This window comes from Megascapheus bottae, chromosome 25, assembly GCF_031878675.1.
Source record: "Megascapheus bottae isolate mThoBot1 chromosome 25, mThoBot2.hap1, whole genome shotgun sequence".
NCBI classification, from domain to species: Eukaryota; Metazoa; Chordata; class Mammalia; order Rodentia; family Geomyidae; genus Megascapheus; species Megascapheus bottae.
In genome coordinates this window covers 10296800-10316975 of record NC_143533.1, presented here as the reverse complement: position 1 = coordinate 10316975, position 20176 = coordinate 10296800, and the positions used below count along the sequence as shown (strand labels likewise).

Below are 20176 nucleotides of genomic sequence, written 5' to 3'. Positions count from 1 at the left end.
ACTTCCAGTTTTCTGGTGGTTAATTGGAAGGAGATAAGAGTCTCCTAGACTTTCCTGCCCAGGCTGGCTTTGAACCTTGATCCTTAGATCTCAGCCTCCTAAGTAGCCAGGATTATAGGGGGAACCACCAGTGCCTGGCAATATTATATTTTTGTACCCATACTCCTTGTGCTCCTTGTGTCAGCAAACAAATGTGCCTTAGGGAGAAGAAAATTCAGACTGTCATAGTTGGGCTCACTCTGCCAGCCCTGTCGCTTTCTAGGTGCATCTCCTGAGTACAGTATAGCTAGTATTCTACATGCAGGCTTGTTTGTTTAGAGAATAGTGACAAGTGTATTAAGTACCTAACATGGAGTCTGTCACTAAATGGGTCTGGAGAAGTGGAAGTTACTTTTATTAATGAGAGCCTGTTCCATTGTAGCCATTAGCATCCTTCTTTGCCGAACTCCAGGGATATTATTTCTTCTCATTATATGAGGCTATCTAAAATCATGCTCCTTTTGTATGCCTATATGTTCTTTGTACAGTCTGTGCTCTTTCCATTCTGGACTGATTGAAGCTGGAGTTCATGGTTTTGCAGGCAGTAATTCCATTAAAGGGCATGGTCCTGTTTCATTCATTTAAACAAGGCTGTTTACCAAACTTTTGAATTACTTGTCCCCCCCCTTTTTTTTGATAGGTTCTTCTCATTCTTGCTTCTAGGCCTCAGGCTTATGGAGGTGATGAGGAAGCAGACCTAGGTACTGTAATATCATGTTCAGAATATTGAACCTGTTGTCCAGGCAGTATGGAGTTTTTAAAGTGTTATCCTCCCTGCTGCTTTCTTGGTTTTACTTCATCACCCACCAAATGAAGAGAGATATACTATTGAATGACCTTTTAAATTTGACAAATATTCTAGTGCTGTCCATTTACAAGGGGCTGGAGTTGTTATCTTTTGTACTGCTTTCCCCCCCACACCCAATTGAAGACAAGCAAGCACAGCCTTTTTTTTTTCCCCTTTTTGTTCTGGTCTTGGGGTTTTGAACTCAGGGCCTAAATGCTGGCTAGCCCTCTACCACTTGAGCCAGAACTCCACGTCTGGCTTTTTCCTGGTTAATTGGAGGTAAGAGTCTCATAGAAATTCTTGCCTGGGATGGCTGTTAACTTTGGTCCTGATATCTCAGCCTCCTGAGTAGCTAGAATTACAGACAGGAGCCACTGCCACCCAGCTTCACATGATTTTTCTTTATCAACAATAATTTTTTTTTTTGTTAAAAATGAGAGAAATGGCATGTGACTTCTGGCTGACTTCCAGAATGTTCCCTAGGCCATTTCTCTTTTTAACTGAGATTTGCAACTCACTATTGGGTCAGGAAGTCAACTTAGTGATTTCAGATCAATTTTTTTTTTTAATGGAGGGGAAGAGAATACGACATAAAAGAATAGAAAGGAAAATCACTGAATCCACAGCATGTACAAGAGGAAGAGTCAAGTATGATGAAAATAAAACTTTTGGTTTAGCTTGTAAGAATGCATATATATGCAAGGCATTGTGATATATAATGCCTTTGACCATGGGTCAAAAAACCAAACTAGAAAGCTACTTGGTTTGCCAATGAGAATTCTGACTGACTGTCTGTCTGTCTCCCCCTTCCCCATCGCCCACCTTAAAGACTAATGCTGTAGGTTGCTTTTGACTGGACACATCCCTTTCTCTCCCTGAAAGAAAACTGTGCATGCATTATTGATGGAAAGCTTATGTTTTTGTTCAGGTTTCTTGGGTAATAAATTTATTCTCCCTCTTTCTCTATGTTTTCAGTTTCTTGCCTTTTGGTCTTTCTCCATGGGCCTGACAAGCCATTCTGGCTGTTGAATGATACCAGAAGTATGGCTATGAGATTGTTTTCCCAACAGTTAAGAAAATGATGGTTTCTGGGGAAAGTAAAACTTCTGACCCATATGGATTAGCCCATTATTGTTCCTCCCTGGTGGCAGCACTGATGGGTTAGTCCTAATATAATTACAGACTTGGCATTTACTTCATTTTTGTTTTTTTTTAATTGCTTAGTCCCTTGAGCCTGTGTAAATCATGATTTTAAAGGTTGGAATTGACTCTTTAATAGCAGGCCCTTCCAATCCATTCATTTACTCTAGAAGAGACTTCCTGTTGTCTTTCCTTCATTCTTAAATGAAGACATCTGCTTTCTGTGTGCTTAGTCTTGGGCTTTGATTTGTGCTTTTTCTGAGAATTTTAATAGCTTAATGGCTCTTGTTTGTATTTCACTTGTTGAAAGTGTATCTCTTAAAGCTGTCCAAATGTGTGACTCCAGTTGAGTGCATCGTTGAGATGCATGAGGTGGGAACCTTATTGTATTCCAGAGTCATTAATCAATGTCAAGAAGGATTTTTTGAGAGCCTGTTACTTGCCTGGCAGATAGAACTGAGGCTGCAGAAATGCTGGAAGTAAAAGATGAGGCACTTGCTTTTCCTACACTCATTTTTCTATTCACTCCTTTAAACATTGATCAGGTAGCTACTCAGCCAGCCATTCACAGTGCTGGGTTTCTGCTCAAGCTTAATTGGAAGGCAAACTCACCACAGGAAAACATTCAGAAACATCAGAAAATGAGTCAGGCTTTTATTGTAAGGTCTCTAGGAGTTAGACTCTGAGAGCAGCAGCGTGCTATACTTTCCCGGGAGAGGATAGAATGACAGAGGACCAAGCCACCGTAAGGATTCAGACAGGAAAAAATGAAGACTATTCCACACAGTAGGAGATTCCTGTGTCCCAGAGACTAGCAATGCCACAGAATAGAGAGCAGACATTTCTAAGGTTGTGTGTTGGGGAATTATGAAAGATAAGCTTGGATATGGTGTGAGGGCCATGTATCTTAAGGTAATTATGGAGCAGAATAAGCTAGAAAGTCCTTGTGGTAGCAGAGTGGCAGTGGCTTACTCCTGTAATCCTAGCTACTCAGGAGACTGAAATCTGAGGATCACAGTCTAAAGCCAGCCCAGCCTGGAAAGTCCATAGACTCTTTCTTATATCTCCAGTAATACTAGTCAGAGAAAGCAGGAAGTGATGCTGTAGCTCAAGTGTAGAGCCTAGCCCTAGAGCTAGCCCTAGAGAGCTAGCCTTGAGCCCTAGAAGCTCAGAGACAGTATCTAGGCCCAGCGTTCATGCCTCAGGATAAATAATAATAATAATAATAATAATAACAATAACAACAACAACAATAATAATAATAACAATAATAATAATAATGGCTCTATGGCACTTACAATCTACTTTGGAATCAGGAAGGAAGTAAGAGCAGAGGTGGCTCTGTGCGTGAGGACTCTGAGGGAAGCTAGTCTAGTACTCCCTTGGAAGTGGTTTAAGCAGAAAGCTAGGAGTCACACCCACCCCACCCTCTGTCATTGTCTGCAGTGAGCTATAATGGTACTGCTGTAGTTTAGATTGTGACCACATTGCTGACTCAGTGACAGACTTCCTTTCTGGAAGGCTGACATATGACACTCCCATTCACTAGGTCACCCTGTCCCAAATTGTCCAGTTGTGGGCCAAGGGGGGTATGTGACCAAGGCTACTTCTCACCAACTCTGAGGTTCCTGAATGAGCTTCTCTGTCAGCCAAGGGCATGGTTGAGGGGATGTCTGTGTTTGAACTCCACCTGGGTTCACAAGTTAATATGTAAATGTTTTCCTCCAAGAAGTTACTGAAAACAATTGTTCTTTAAGATTCTATTTCATTTTTCTTACCTTGTTTTATTTCTTTACCTTCACACTGTTTGTGGAGGCCTGCATCTCAAGTTTTGCTTGTGTGACAACCCCATATCTAAGGGGCCCATAACAGTAGCATCTGTATAATACACACAGAACAAGTAGCAGAGGATTAACTGTAGTCCTTGGTCAGTCTGCCCTGAACCCATTCATTGTCCCTCTCCCCCTGCCCAGCCCCCTGGGGAACTGGCCTCAGACTGGGCTCAGCTAGTCTGAGTGTATATACAGGCAGGAGATTACACAACAGGAGAAAACCAGAAACTAGAGTATTTCTCTTCCCTTTTTCAGCAGAGACTTTAGTTCTGTGTGGATCCAAGTCCCACCGGACAGAGCCACCATGGTTCTGTGCTGCTTTTCAAGCAACTATGCCTTCAACGACAGTATCACCTCCTTTTGCATCTCTAGTGTCCATAGGCGTGGCCTTCCCATGATGCTGAAACCTTTTACTATTTCTAATTTTACTTCTACATCAATTCCTTCTATTCAGTTCTTTCTCTTGTGAACTGAGGATGGAGCTTAGTAGAGAATTGGCCTAGCCTCCATGAGCTCCTGGTTTTATTCTTAGCACCACAAAATAAATAGAATACACTTATTTCAAAATAAATGAAGTGTATAAACTAGTGGTTTACAGCATACATATAAATTCCTTTGTTAGATTTCTTTTTTACTAATTAGACCTTGACTGAATTATAGCTCCCAAGAAACTGTTCTTTTGCTTTTGGAGTTTTCCCCAAAGGTACAACCTCAGAAATAACCTACTCTATTGATGCACAAAATACATGTGAATGAAGCAAGCTGCTGTTGGAGCATTGTGTTTAGAGCCTTTGTATCATCAGGAACCTCACCCTGCTTCTTCCAACATTGTGGCCTTGGCCTGCCTCAGTTTCTCTGAGTGGATATATTTCTTTTTCTCCTCCTTTCCTTCCTTTGTTCTTTTCCTCCCTTCCTCCCTCCCTCCTTCCTTCTTTCTTTCCTTCCTTCCTTCTCCCTCCCTTCCAGTTTTCTGATAGTTAATTGGAGATAAGTCTCACAGACTTTACTGCTTGGGCTGGTGTTGAACTGCAGTCCTCATATCTCAGTCTCTTGAGTAGCTAGGATTACAGGCATGAGCCACTGGTGTCCAACTGAGTGGGTGTATTTCTGTTATCATTATTCCTATTCCTGTAAGTTGTCTTTGATCATAGAGGCAAAGAAATGCATGATAAACTATAAAGCTTTTTTGAAACAGTATGTGGAGCCTTGACGTTACAGAATAATCTAGCTTTTAAATTTTTTACAAACACATGTTGTTGTTTCCAACTACATGATAAGATCATGAGTAGGAAGATGCAACAGTTAGATAAAGTCATATCTTTGAAGGTATTTTTCTGTATTCAAAAGGCTAAAGTGAGCTGGCATTGGTGGCTCATGCCTGCGATCCTAACTACTGCTGAGGCTGAAATCTGAGGATTGTTGTTTGAAGCCAGCATGGGCAGGAAAGTCTGTAAGACTCTGATCTCGAGCTGTGGCTCAAGTGGCAGGGTACCAGCCATGAATGGAAAAGCTAGGGAACAGGACCTAGATCCTGAGTTTAAGCCTCAGAACACACACACACACACACACACACACACACACACACACACACACACACACACACACACACACACACACACACACCCCACAGTGGAACAGAACAACAACAAAAGAAAAGGCCAAGGAGAAATTGACCACTGCTAAGAGCCCAGTTATCCCAAATATTTTTGGTTCCTTCTATCTTGACTGTAGAGTACCCTAGGACAGCATCTGTGTCATGGTCCCTAGAGGCTGACATGGGCGCATTTCAGTCATCTTAGCAGAACATTGCCTATTTTCCTGTCTCCTGAACATCCTTTCATTTGAGTCTTGTCCTGGAGGATGGATTTACTCTGACTCCAAATAGACTTTTAACAGTGTTGAGTCTTTTGGGTTTCAAAAGATGATGTGGTTTAGTGGTAGAGTGTTTGCCTAGCTAGCATACATGATGCCCCAAGTTCAATTCCTCAGTACCACATAAACAAAATAATAATAAAATTATTTTCAGAAAAAATTAAGAAGATACCAGAAGCCTAGGGGATATACCTCAGTGATAGCCCTGTGTGAGATCCCTAACACCATGATGTGTGTGTATGTTGTGTGTGTGTGAGTGTGTGTGTGTGTGTGTGTGTGTGTGTGTGTGTGTGTGTATAGAAATACTAAGATTTTTTTTTGAGGAAAAAGAAGACTATGCCAAGTTAGCCAAAGGCTCAAAGAACTCAGCTACTCAATCTACAGGTCTACTGAGAGTTGACCCATTTTCCTTTTGTGATCTAGAAATGACCTACAAGTTGTTCATAATATTACATGTCTGCAATCCCAGCACACAGGAGGCAGAGTCAGGAGGCTTGTAAGTTTGAGGTCACATAGTGAGTTTGAGGCCACGCAGAGCTACATAGTTAAAAGGCTGTCTCAAAAAGAAAGAAAGGGGAGGGGGAGAGAGGGGGAGAGAGAGGGAGAGAGGGAGAGAGGGGAAGGAATGGAGTGGGGGAAGAAGGGAGGGGCCGGGAGTTTGGCCTAGAGGTAGAGTGCTTGCCTAGCATGCATGAAGAGCCAGGTTGGATTCCTAGGTACTACGCACATATTATAAGCCAGAAGTGGTGCTGTGGCTGAAGTGGTAGAGCACTAGCCCTGAGGAAAAAAAAATTCTCAGTGATAGTGCCCAGGCCCTGAGTTCAAGCCCTACAACTGGAAAAAGAAGGAAGGAAGGAAGGAAGGAAGGAAGGAAGGGAGGGAGGGAGGGAGGGAGGGAGGGAGGGAGGGAGGGAGGGAGGGAGGGAGAGAGAGAGAGAGAGAAAGAGAGAGAGAGAGAGAGAGAGAGAGAGAGGGGGGGGGGGAAGGAGGGAGAAATTACCTAGAGGCCTAGTCAACCAGTTTTTCCAAATCCTTCATAATTTGAGCTAGTACCTCCAGGGTGGACTCTTGAAATGTAATTTTTCTATTACTGTCACTTGAGACATTTTTGTTAGCCCAGTGGTGAGAGTTAGGCAAGCATGGGTTAAAAAATCTCAGCTCTGCCAGTTTCATTAGTCCTCCTATTTGTGGTTTTCCTTTTCATGGTTTCAGTTACCTGCAGTTTAAGTTACAACACTTAATCATGGTCCAGAAATGGTAGATGGAAAATTCTAGAAATAATTCATGACTTTTAAGTAACTTTTATTGGAGCATATTGTTGCAGTTGTTCTATTTTATTATTCTTTATTGTACTTAATTTATAAATTATACTTTTGCATAATTTGTGTGTATAGGAAGAAAGCACTATATGCAAATGTTTCTGGACTTGGGGTTATATCCTTTTTCTTTCTTTTTTTTTTTTTTTTTTTTGCCAGTCCTGGGCTTGAACTTAAAGGCCTGGGCACTGTCTTTGGACACTCTTGCTTAAGGCTAGTGCTTTGCCACTTGAGCTACAGTGCCACTTCTGACCTTTTTGCCAGAAAACTGCCATCATGTCTGTGATCTCCTGTTCCTCAAATGTCCAGTAGCATTTTTTGTGTGTGTTTTGTCTCATGCTTCACATTCTGCTGATGGATGATTTGGGGTTAAAAAATACCTAGTCATTGTGTTTCATGTTTCCTAACTTCTGTGCATCACTATTGTGTACTTCCTGACTGAAGACTAGGACCACTAGAATTGTAACCACCCAGTGTGGAAATCCTGCAGGAGACAGTGCTTGAAATCACATGCTCACGTGAGTGAAGAGTTCTGCTTTTGTGGTTTCTGTTAGGAACTTAGAGTCACAGCTTTAGCTCCATCACAGACTAGGGGATGAATTGAACATTGGGGACCTTCACTCTTTGATTCATTTACAGAGGTGAACTTTTCAACTGGATTGTTTAATTTAACCTCTTCAACTATAATAGACAACCTTTTGGTTCTGTTTGTGCTCTACTTACATAAGAACTTCTCTGCACCCCTGAATTAACTTTTGAAATTCTTCTATGTTCATTTACTGGTTTATTTTTATTTTTATTTTTTTTGCCAGTCGTGGGGCTTGAACTCAGGACCTAAGCACTGTCCTTGAACTTTTCTCAAGACTAGAGTTCTACCACTTGAGCCAAAGCACCACTTCCAGCTTTTTTCTATGTATGTGGTACTGAGGAATCGAACCCAGGTCTTCATGCATACTAGGCAAGCACTCTACCACTAGGCCAAACTTCTGGCCCCATGTTTCTTTTTATTTTGAAATCTTACTACTCTTATGTCTCACACCTGTAATCCTAGCTATTTTGGAGGCTGAGATCTGAGGCTCAAAGTTCAAAGCCAGTCCATATAGGAAAGTCTATGAGACTCTTTTCTCCAATTAACCACCAAAAAGCTAGAAGTAGAGATGTAGCTTAAATGGCACAACACTCACTTTGAGTAGAAAAAAAACTAAAGGAAAATACCCAGATCCTCCTGCAGAAACTGTGCTCCAGTTCTGGCACACACATGCAAAAAGACCTCACTGCTCTAGCGGGCTTAGGTGCAGAAAGATGAGTTAAAAGTACACAAAGCTAGCTGGGGGTGGTCGCACACTCTTGAAATCCCAGCACTCTGGAGCCTGAGGCAGGAGGATTTCTATTCCAAGGGCCAGCTACAAAGAGACTTTGTCTCAAACAATACAAAAGAAAGGAAGAACACACACACACACACACACACACAGACACAGACACACACATACACTCAGTGGCCACTTTTGTCCTTTGCATGAAAATTCACTATGGTCCTCAGCTGAGCAGCTTTTAAAATTGAATGAGCTCACTTTATTACAGCATGTACTATTGCCCTCTCCTGTTTTGTATCTGATTAGATTAATAAGATATGATTAATAAATTAGAGTCCAGCAAACTTTGAGTTCTGTGCCTTAATTAGGGACAGGAATAGCATGGGCAGATGGCATCTATGGATGATGTCTGGCCTCCTGAGTTTGTTTCTGCGAATGCCACAGAATTCATCAAGTGAAAAGGACAGCCCCATGTTATCCTATTCGTTGTGGCCACACTTTCTCTTGCAGGTGACAGCAAATAAGCTGGGTCCGTGGGATTGGAGAATGAAAACAAATTTTCTGGACTATTTGACCAATGCATTTGGTCACTCTCACTGGAGGTCTTTGTAGGAAATAAAGGCCATTACTGTCTGGGCCCCAACGTCAGATTTGGTAGGGAATGCCCCCAGTTAACACACTTCTTTTCTCTACTTCTGATCTAATTAATTATATGCTTTTTTTCTCCTTTCTTATTTGATTTTTATTAGCTATAGTTCTAGCCATCTAGTTCCCTCAAGCACAATAACAATAACACTGTTAACAAAGACCTAACAACTCCCCCATAACTTTCTCTTTTAGATGGCACATGTGAGCTTGTTGTTTGATACGGCTTTTATGCTTTCTTCCCTTCCCCCCGGAAAAATAACTGTATATTCAGTGCTGAAATCCTGTAAGAGTAGTCACTTGAAGCTCCTGAAATCCAGCATTTAAAAGTATATTTGTAGTCATTATACTAATACAGTTCTAGTAATAGCATGTATCATATTCTTTCAAATGTAGAGATAATGTAAGAGTAAACAAATATTTCAAGTTCCTAATTTGAAAATTACCCACCACAAAACACACTTGCCCCTAATACTAGCTCCTTTACCACTTCTTTTTCTCCTATGTATATAGAGATATACTTCATTTGATATCATGCTACATCTATAAGGCTAGAACAAATAATTTTCAAATTTCTCTTATTTTGGTAGTTATTAGGGATCATTTGTGTGTTCATGTGTGCATGCTTGTGCCAATACTGGGGCTTGAACTCAGAATTGTTGCACTCATGCTTGGCTTTTTCAAAAGCTCAAGGCTGGTTCTCTGCCACTTGAACCAGCACAAACAATTTCTGACGGTTTGCTGTCTAATTGGAGATAAGTTTCGTGGACTTTTCTGACCAAGTTAGCTTCAGCCTCAATCCTCAGATCTCAGCCTATTGAGTAGCTAGGATTACAGGTACGAGCCAGTAGCAGTAACTTCAAGACACACACACACACACACACACACACACACACACACACACACACACACACACACATTTTTGCTAGTCCTGGGGCTTAAAATTAGAGTCTGGATACTTTCCTGGGACACTTTTTCCTCAAGGCTAATGCTCTGCCACTTGAGCTACAATGCCACTTCCTGCTTTTTCTGTGTATGTGGTACCTGGGAATTGAACCCAGGGCTTTGTGCAGGCTAGGAAAACATGCTACCACTAGACCATGCTTCCAGCCAGCAAGGATTTTTTTTGCCAGCCCTGGGGCTTGAACTCAGAGCCTGGGACTTGTCCTTGGGCTTTCTCAAGGCTTGAACCATAGCACCACTTCTAGACTTTTCTGGGTATGTGGTACTGAGGAATTGCACCCAGAGCTTTGTGCATGCTAGGCAAGCACTGTACCACTAGGCCAAACTCCCAGCCCCATCAAGGATCATTTTTAGTCACTCAGAATATTGTTCATGGTGTATTAAACAGTCTTTATTCAATGGCAAAGCCATTTTCTAGGAAGTATTTCTGTGTTTGCTAAGAAAAGACAGAGTGCTTGCCCAGTTTGCTTCAGATATTTTGGAGGAACTAAGTCTTTGTTCTCTGAAACCTTAAGTCAGGACTTCTACCTGAGTCTTTATAAGTTCCATTCCTATCACTTGGGGCCATCATGACCTGTTTAAGAACCTGCCTGAGGCTAACACATGCACACAGATATTGGGTGGCCTTTGATACAGTTCTCCAGGATTTGGAAAGAACTCTCCATTCTGTAAAACTGGGTGAAGGGGAACAGGCAATCATTCTCTCTAACACCAGGGATGGGGATGGGTCAGGAAAAAGGGGTTTGTGGAACTAACCCCTGAGGCCTCTTGTCATCAGAGGGGAAGGAGGGACTATTATGGGGTGTTCTACTTCTAATTTGGTTCTGTAAAAATAAGCTGAACAAATATCAACTTAAAAATGCTTTTCGAGGGCAGGTCCTGGTGGCTCATGCCTGCAATCATAGCTACTCAGGAGGCTGAGATCTGAGGATCACAGTTCCAAACCAGCCAGGGCAAGAAAGTCCATGACCCTCTTATCTCCAGTTAACCACCAAATCCCCAGAAGTGGATCTGTGGCTCAAGTGATAGAGTGCCAGCCTTGAGCCCTTAGCCCTTAGCTAAGGGACAGCACCTACACGTGAGTTCAAGCCCCAGTACTTGCACAAAGACAAAGGGGGGAAAACCTTTTATCTATATTTTTGGTACTAAAGATCAAATGCAGGACATGCAGTTGCTAGCCACTGAGCTACATCCCAGTCCAGGAAAATAATTCTTAAAGAAAAATTCTCACATGTAGTATGAATGGTTCTTGAAAACATTAAGCTATGAGGATGGATTTGTAAAAATTTTCTGTGAACATCCTTTAGGTTTCCCCCCCTTTTTCCATTCATCTATTAAACCCAGGATCTAGAAGTAGGAGGATAAGGATTAAAAGTGAAATCACCCTAACAGGAATTGACAGCCCTTCATTTTGTGGTTTGAATAATTTGTTACCAGTTTATTGTGTATTGAAAGTTTCCAGAGGTAATTAGCTTGGTTGACAAAGGAAATTAAGTGTTCTTTCTCCTCCTTGGTCTAGATTGGATCTCTAGGACTAAAACTTGGCATTTAAGACCTTAAGTTTAGTCAAGCCATTTGTAACCTTGTATATCTTTCAAAACATTGTATTTCAAAACATTGTATTTCTTTCAAAACTAAGTCAAGGAACTAGTAAGGATAGAATCCTTTAGCACCCTGTAAAACATAGATCAATGTCTTAATTGTTCTAAGGTAAATGGCTACCTATATAGATAGGTAAGATTTGTTTGTATAAGTATTTATTATGTGCTATAGTCAGGTTGAAACTTTGGTACTATGGGACATTTTCACTTACAAAATAGAATGAGCTTGTGTGCGTGTGTGTGAGACTTGAGCACAAGGCCCCATGTTTTCATTTAGCTTTTCACTCCAGGCTGGCACTCTACTACTTAAACCATAGCTCTGCTTCCAGCTTTTTTGCTGGATAACTGTGAAGATAAGAGCTTCATGTACTTTCTTGCCAAAATGGCTTCAAACGAGAATCTTCAGATTTTAGCCTTCTGAATAGCTTGGATTATAGGCATGAGACACCACTGCCTGGTTGGTCTTTGTTGTTGTAGTTTGTTTGGTTTAGTTTTTATAAAATGTTGATTGAGAAAAACATATAGGTTATTTGTGCTGTTTTTGTTCATCTGTGTCTCATCCTCTACTTGAATATACACTGTTTTAGCTTTCATGATTAGCAACAGTTCATTATACTAGCTGTCTATTGCACTGCTTCATTGAGCTAAAATGAACTAAACTTCATCATGTATGTATTCTAAAAAGGGAACAAAGATGTCCTTTGTTTTTAGTTAGTTACACCTTAGAACTTTGTGGCAAGCTTTGTTGCTTCCTAATCCCTCCCCCTCTTTTCCTTTCCTTTCCCTCCCTCCCTCTCTCTCCCTCCCTCCCTTCTATTTTTTTTTTTTGTCAGTTCTGGGGCTTGAATTTAGGACCTAGGCATTGTCCTTGAGCTTTCTCAAGGCTAGCACTCTACCCTTGAGCCATAGCTCTACTTCTGGCCTTTTCTGTTTATATGGCTCCAAGGAATCAAACCCAGGGCTTCATGCATATTAGGCATGCACTGTACTAGCACTGGGCATACTCCTGGCCTCTTCCTAATCTTTTTCTCTGTTGCTTTCACTCACCTGTAAATGAGTAGAAAATGTGGTGGTGATCACAACTGGGGAGACCCAGAGAAATCAGTGGTGTGGCATCATTAGAAAGTGGCAGTAATTTTTTCCAGTAATAATTCCATGATTGGGTGGTATGATTTTTCTCATAGCAATAGTGTGTACAAGCAGGGCTTGCTTTTTCCATTCCCCCCTCTCTCCCTCCCTCTCCCTGTGCCCCCTCTCCCTTCCTCCCTCCCTCCCTCTCTGTTTTTTGTTTTTTTTTTTCCTTCAGTGACTAGTTTTCCCTTCCCCCTTAAGTGAAAGGCCCTGACTCTGAGTTATCAAAGTGTAGACAAGGAATTCCAGGCTTAGGAAAGTGATGATGACACATATTGGAATCTCTCTGTGTGTGTATGTGTGTGTGTATGTGTGTGTATGTGTGTGTGTGTGTGCACGTGCTAGTACTGGGGCTTGAATTTCAGGCATTGTTTTGCTGTCATTTTCTGCTCTGCTGTCCTGCCTCTGCTTCTTGAGTTTTGTGGTTAGAGACAAGAGACTCGGATTTGTTGTGCTGGGATAGCTTCAAGCTGAGATCTTAAGTATATTAGACCATTTTTTTCCTACCACCCTTCACCCGTCAGATGTCTTTTTAAAAGGGCAAGTTACATTTGGAATCCTTTGTGAGTCTACATAAAAAAAAACTACTCTTTTCAAGAGAGCCTATGACTTATGCCTTAATCCTAGCTACTCAGGAAGCTGAGATCTGATGATCACAGTTCAAAGCCAGTCTGGAAAGGAAAATCTGTGAGAGTCTTGTCTTGGGCTGGGAGTGTGGCCTAGTGGTAGAATGCTTTTTTAGTATGCATGAAGCCCTGGGTTCAATACTGTGGTACCAAATACACAGAAAAAGCCAGATGTGGTGCTGTGCCTCAAGTGGTAGAGTGCTAACCCTGAGCTGAAGAGCCCAGGGACAGCACCTAGGCCCAGAGTTCAAGCCCCACGACTGACCAAAAAAAAAGACTCTTGTCTCCAACTAACCACCAAAAATCCAGGAGTAGAGCTATGGTTCAAGTGGTAGAGCATTTACCTTAAGAAAAATAAGCTTAGGGAAAGCACCCAGCACCCAGAATTCAAGCTCTAGGATTGACACACAAAAAAACCAAACAGCAACAAAAAACATTTTGCTTTTCCTTTGTTGGATTTCCCTGAACTCATAAAAACCAATTTGGCTGTCCATTGTTAAATGTTACCTAAAATTACATTTGATGTGTTTTCCTCTCAAGCCTCAGGATCATAAATTTTAATATGAATAAACAAAAATAAACAGTTCTCAATATATACGGGAAAATATCAGGCAGAAACAGAACACATTGACAGAACACATGTTTCTTTTTTTTTTTTTTTTTGGCCAGCCCTGGGCTTGAGCTCAGGGCCTGAGCACTGTCCTTGGACTTTCTCAAGGCTAGAGCTCTACCACTTGAGCCTCAGCACCACTTCTGGCTTTTTTCTATGTATGTGGTACCAAGGAATCGAACCCGGGTCTTCATGCGTGCTAGGCAAGCCCTTTAACCACTAGGCCAAACTCCCGGCCAGAACACATGTTTCAAAAGAATAATACCTTCCTCAGTCTTGTCTCTCAGTCCAAGTAACATTCTTAATTTTAAGTCTACTTTTGTACATTTTCTTCACATCTTTTTCTTTATTTTGGAAAAATACTCAATTTCAGAATATGACTCACTTTTTCCTACTTGAATAATCTGGATTTCTAATTAGAGATTTCAACTAAGTTATCTAGAAGTCAGCTATTCTAAAATTTAATTATTTTCCATGTTTAAAAGCATACACGTATATGCATATGCACGCACCTATGACATAAGTATAGTTATCAATGAAAGTCTCAGAACTGGAAAGATCAATTTATACCATGTGCTCATTGTTAATAATAAAAGTCTTTATAATCCCAGCACTCAGAAGACTGGGGAGGAGAATTGGGAATTCAAGGCCAGCCTGGTTTTACATAGTGAGACTCTGTCTAATAAAAAAAATGAAAAAAGAAATCCCTGAATAAGGCAGGGAATGTAGCATTTCTTTAAAAGAGTTTCAATATTTGGGATACTTCTTTTTCTATTTCTGGAATATCTCAAAAATGTAAGTAGACAAACCATATAGCCCATATTCAGATAGCCTGGGATCACTGATGTTTCCAAGTATACTTTTGAAACAAAGAACATCTTTCCCTATTTTAATTGTAAAAGCACAGTGTTGACTTTTTGCTACTCCATGTGGGTCAAAGGGAGATAGATAACATAAGTCATGTAGGAAAAATGTGCAGTGATCTGAATAAAGCCAGCCTTGAAATTGTGTGTTGGTGACATTTATTGAAAGGTGTAATAACTCAGAAATCATGGCTTTTTGACAACAGCCAAAAGAACTTTTTAAAGAACTTCAGTGATCACCAGATGTCAAAAGTGGCTTGATGGTCCCTTAGCACTGATTTTTCTGGCCCAGGCCATAGACTTCCCCAAGTGACCCTGAAGAACTGTGTGTTGTTCTAAGCTGCAGCACCCAGAGGGCAAAATACATCAGATCACAGCTCATACTGAAGGCCGGGAGAGCTGGCCAGCCTGAGAAAGCATTCCCAAGGTCAGGAAAAGAAATCTTTCCCACACTCAGGCAATGGTATCTCTGCACCCATTCACAAACCCAGGGCCAGCCTGTCTATTCATTCTCTTGGGAGAAAAATGGTCATGTAATTCACATCTGCTGATGGACTAATTTGACTATGGAATAACAAGAGTGCTATCAGTCTGCACCTTGTCCATAGGAAAGCATTTCCAATTTATGGAATGAAAGGTGACACAATACTTGCTCATTCAACCTCCTTTTCCTTGTGCGGTCTGTTCATTGTGGGTTTGGGCTAGGCCCAACATTCCCTTCCTTTTGTGTTCTGCTGCCCAAGGTCATTCCTCCAGCTACCTCACTGCCCCTCTGGTTTCTGGGAATCACCATTTAAGCTGTTCTCTGGGTAAGTGCTTGCCACATGTCTCTTACTAGTGCCTCATTGACAGGTGTCCCAGGAGCTCCACACTGAAGCAATACTGCTCCCACCCACAATACATTTCTAAGATGCTTGCCATGACTAAACTTTGGCTTGATTTTTTTTTTACTACCATTAGTGAATGTATTTCCATATTCTAGTTATCCACATGACTAATCATTGCTTTGAAAAATGTCAAGCATATAAAAGTATTATTAACATAAAAAACCACTTCCCTGTAATCCTCAGGAGGCTGAGATGTGAAGATCATAGTTCAGAACCAGCTTAGGCAGGAGAATCTGTGGGACTCTTACCTCCAGTGAACCACCAGAAAACTGGAAGTGGTGCTGTGGCTCAAAGTGGTAGAGCACGAGCCTTGAGCAAAAGAGCTCAGGGACAGGGCCCAGGCCCTGAGTTCAAGCCCCACAATCTATTAAAAAAAATCATTCTCGTGTCCACTTGAGGTTAGAAATGACAAATTATATATAGAATCAAAGTCTCATGTGAGTAGGAAAGGTTTGCTACTCCCCAGAGATAACAGATAATAACCATTCTTATACTTCAATTACATGGGAATGTATGTATAGATTTTAATTCTTTATTTACACATGGATAGATTAGTAAATGCTGCACATTTTAGTTTGGGCTTTTTTTTTTTTTTTTTGCCAGTATGTGGGCCAGTATTGGAGCTTGAACTCAGGGCCTTGGCATTTTCACTCTAACATTTGAGCCATAACTCCACTTTCTGCTGTTTGCTGGTTAATTGGATGTAAGAGTCTCATGGACTTACTTGCCCAGACTGGCTTTGAACTGTGATCCTCAGATCTTCTCAGCCTCCTGAGTAGCTAGGATTATATGCATAAGCCATTGGCACCCAACTTGGTTTCAGTATAGGAAAATATTTTTCAGAAATGATGTCTCACTTTATTATTGGGAGCTTGAACTCAGTTCTGGGCACTGCTCTTCAACTTTTGTTGCTTGTGCTCTACCACTTGAGCCATAGCTCTACTTTTGGCTTTTTTTTGGTGGTTAATTGGAAATAAAGTTTCACGGACTTTCCTGCCTAGGCTAGCTTTTAATCATGATCCTCCGATCTCAGCCACCACTACAGGCGTGAGCCACCGGCACCTGGCTGCCTTGTTATTTCTGCAGTGTGTTCTTTTCTCTTGGATTCAGCCATACTGAATCCTTGTAGCCCTCTTGTATACCAAGGTGTCAGTGTTTTCCTTTGACCTTTACAGAGCAGGCTTCCCCAGTGAGACCTGGGCCTATCTCCTTGAGAAAGCAAGATTTTTAAGTGCCAACATTTTAGTTTAAACCTTCTTTTATTGGTATTTATGAATCTAAGTTAATTGCTGCTTTTGCCTTAGCATCAGTTTTGTTAGCTCCAAAGGCAAGGCTCAACTGAAGGATCTCTAAGGTCCTGCTTCCTGTATATAAGTCTATGACTTTCCTTCATACTTCCTCCCCAGCCTTCCAATAATGAAGAAACAACAGTCATGAACAAACAATTTTCATAAGAATCAATTTGCAAAAACAAAAAGATCTGTTACACTAAGTGTATGTAATTATGGACTTCAAATAAAAATGAAAATGGAGATACATTTAGATGAATCTATCCTTGATGATAATGGATTCAGGAATTTGGCCTTTGGCTACCAGAATGTGACACTCCCATGGCTCTACCCCAGAAGGAACAGTCAGAGGTTTGAGGGGAAAGGCAGTGTCGCGGTTAGGCACAAGAAAATGATCTTTTCTTGATAGTATTGTTGTTGTGGTCAGGAACTGGTATCAGTCAGAGGGTGAAACTGATCCTCCCAGAAGGGCAGAGATGAGGGCAGTGCAGAGAACTGAGCCAGAGCCATTGCACAAGCCACTCCAAAACCCCAAGTCATCACTTGGTTTGCTGGGTCTAGAAATTATCTTAAGCTCGTTTGCTTTGAGATTTCTGTTACTAGCTGTTGAAAGCACCTGAATTGATGTAGTTTTCAAGTAATTATTCTTTTCACCCCAGAATAGCCTCCAGTTAATTATTCTTTGCATGCAAGAGTAACTGTCAATCCACTATATATTTCTATGAATATGACTGTCAAGCTAATTACCCATGCATCTCCATTTTCTTATAGGAATAAGATTTCTTATCAACATAACTATTACTACTTGAGCCCATTAATAGAACTGAATTTCATTGGTTTGAAGTATTTTCTCACTTTATATTAACCTTTTCTTAAATATCTAAGAGTATTTAACTTTGAATTTAGTGTATGTTGTATACGTGTTTCTGTGTTCAAAAGGATGGTGTGGGAGTGGGAAGTTCACAGAGCTCAATGATGGACTTACATTGCTGTGCAAAGCCAGGCCTTGCACAGCACTGCTAATGGAATTGAGGAAAGGGGAGAGGGCTGGCTATGTGAGGGGAGCCATATCTATAAAGAAGGCTGCAGAGTGATCAGGTCACTCAAAGAGAAGAAAGTGTTGGGCCAGTTGAGGCATGGAGCCTAAGTTGTAGAGGAGCTGAAGGTGCAGTGTCTGGAAAACAGTTCTAGTGGGGAAGGTTGACATTTCCAGGCTAGAGGAACTGGATATTCCCTCTCCTCTTCCTCCTTCCCCCTTCCTCTCCCCACTCTTCTTTTTACCTCTTTCTGCTAATACTGGGGCTTAAACTCAGGTCCCCAAGCTCTCTTTTTCACTTAAGACTCATGCTTTACCATTTTACCACACCTCCACTTTTAGCTCTGTGTGTGTGTGTGTGTGTGTGTGTGTGTGTGTGTGTGTGTGTGTGTTTGTGTGTACTAGTCCTGGAGCTTGAACTCAGGGTCTGGGCTCTGTCTCTATGCCTCATGCTCAAAGTTAGAACTTTACCACTTGAACCACAGCTCTACTTCTGGCTTTTGGGGTGATTAATTGGAGCTAAAACCCTCAGACTTTGCTACCACGGCTGGCTTTGAACTATGATCTCAGATCTCAAATCTCAGCTTTTATGTAGCTAGGATTACAGGTATGTGCTACCAGTACATGGCCAGTTCTAGCTTTTTGGTAGTTAATTAGCTCTTCCTTCCCCAGGCTGGCTTCAAACTGAGTTCCTCACATCTAAGCCTCCTGAGTAGCTGGAATTACAGGTTTAAGCCACCAGTGCCCAGTGCACTGATTTTGCAACAGGAGTTGTTCAAGTTATTCTTCCAGAGCCACACAGAGGAATTAGACCAGGGAGAAAGGTTGGCACAGCATCCTGGGAAAGAACCACTGAGGATCCCCACATAATAATAGAATCAGAATGTCTGACCTCTTTCATTTCTGTGAATTTTCTGAGTTCCTGAAGCTTGTTCACACACAGTATATAGGGTTGGTAGGCTTTTGTTGTTGTTGTTGTTTGTTTGTTTGTTTGTTTTACTCACTTGTGGAGCTTAAACTCAGGGCCTGGGTCCTATCCCTAAGCTTTTTTTGCTCAAGGCTAGCACTCTACCACTTTGAGCCACAGCTCTACTTTAAGGTTTCTGGTGTTAATTGGAGGTAAGAGTCTCAGACTTTCTTGCCTGAGCTGGCTTTGAACCTTAATCCTCAGATCTCAGCCTCCTGAGTAGCTAGGATTACAGATGTGAGCCACCAGCACCTGCCATAGTATACAACTTATTTATTTAGATCCTCTCAGCTTCTGTAGTGGTAGCAGATACAGCAGTCAATAGTGATTAAGCAACCTGCCTACAAGTTTAGTGACAGATGTTGCCTACATTGTGGGTCTTGGCTTCCCAGCTCAGTGCTGTTTAGTAGTATTAATAAGATATTAATGTCCTTTGAACGAATGGCACCAGCTTACATTTTTTCCCTGTGCACCTTCAATATTTGCCTTGTCTTCTGACTCTTGACAGCAACATAAGTAAAAGCTTAATAATGTTCACCTCTTTACAACCCCTGAACACTTCTGAATAGTGAAAAGATGCTAACGTGTCACCATCTTGTAGAAGTTCTGAAGATAACAGAAGGATAATACTTCTCACCAGCTCAAGAAAACCCAGAGAACAAAAGACTAGGTTCAATAGAACGTTTCTGTAGCTTAGAGAAGCTTGGAACTGCTTTGTTGAAGGAATGTGGCAATGTCCTTGATTCCTTCCCGCAGATGAAGTCTCAGAAAGCATTAATTACTGTGCCGATAAGCCAGAGTAGGAAAAAAAAGGTCATTTCAACTGTGTGTTATGTGTGTGCATGCATGAGTGTGTGTGTGTGTGTGTATGTGTGTGTGTGTGTGTGTGGTGTGTGTGCATGCATATGCCCAAATTGGAGCTTTGACTCAGGGCCTGGGTACTACCGCTTAGCATTTTTGCTTAAGGATGGAGTTCTACCACTTAAGCCACAGCTCTACTCCCAGGTTTTTGGTTGTTAATTGGAGATAGTAATCTCACAGAGATTCTCTGCCTAGGCTGGCTGTCAGTCCCTGGCAGCAACTGCAGGGATTAATACACATTATTAAAAATGTATATAAAAGACTTGCTACATGTATAAAACACAGGCTTTTCCTTCCCTGCAGTCACACAGACGTACTGTGGAAACAAATGGAAAAGGATGGAGGAAGATGTTTGACAAAGGCCTGTGGTCTTTGGATGGGGGGGTGGTAGCTGGGGA

The 20176-nt window shown here is 41.5% G+C and overlaps 1 protein-coding gene across 1 annotated transcript in view; it reads left to right on the top strand.

Moving 5' to 3' along the window:
- The window catches only part of Rab8b (RAB8B, member RAS oncogene family), a 58570-nt gene that overhangs the window by 21498 nt on the left and 16896 nt on the right, over positions 1–20176 (top strand). The gene's annotated exons all lie outside the window — the stretch shown is intronic.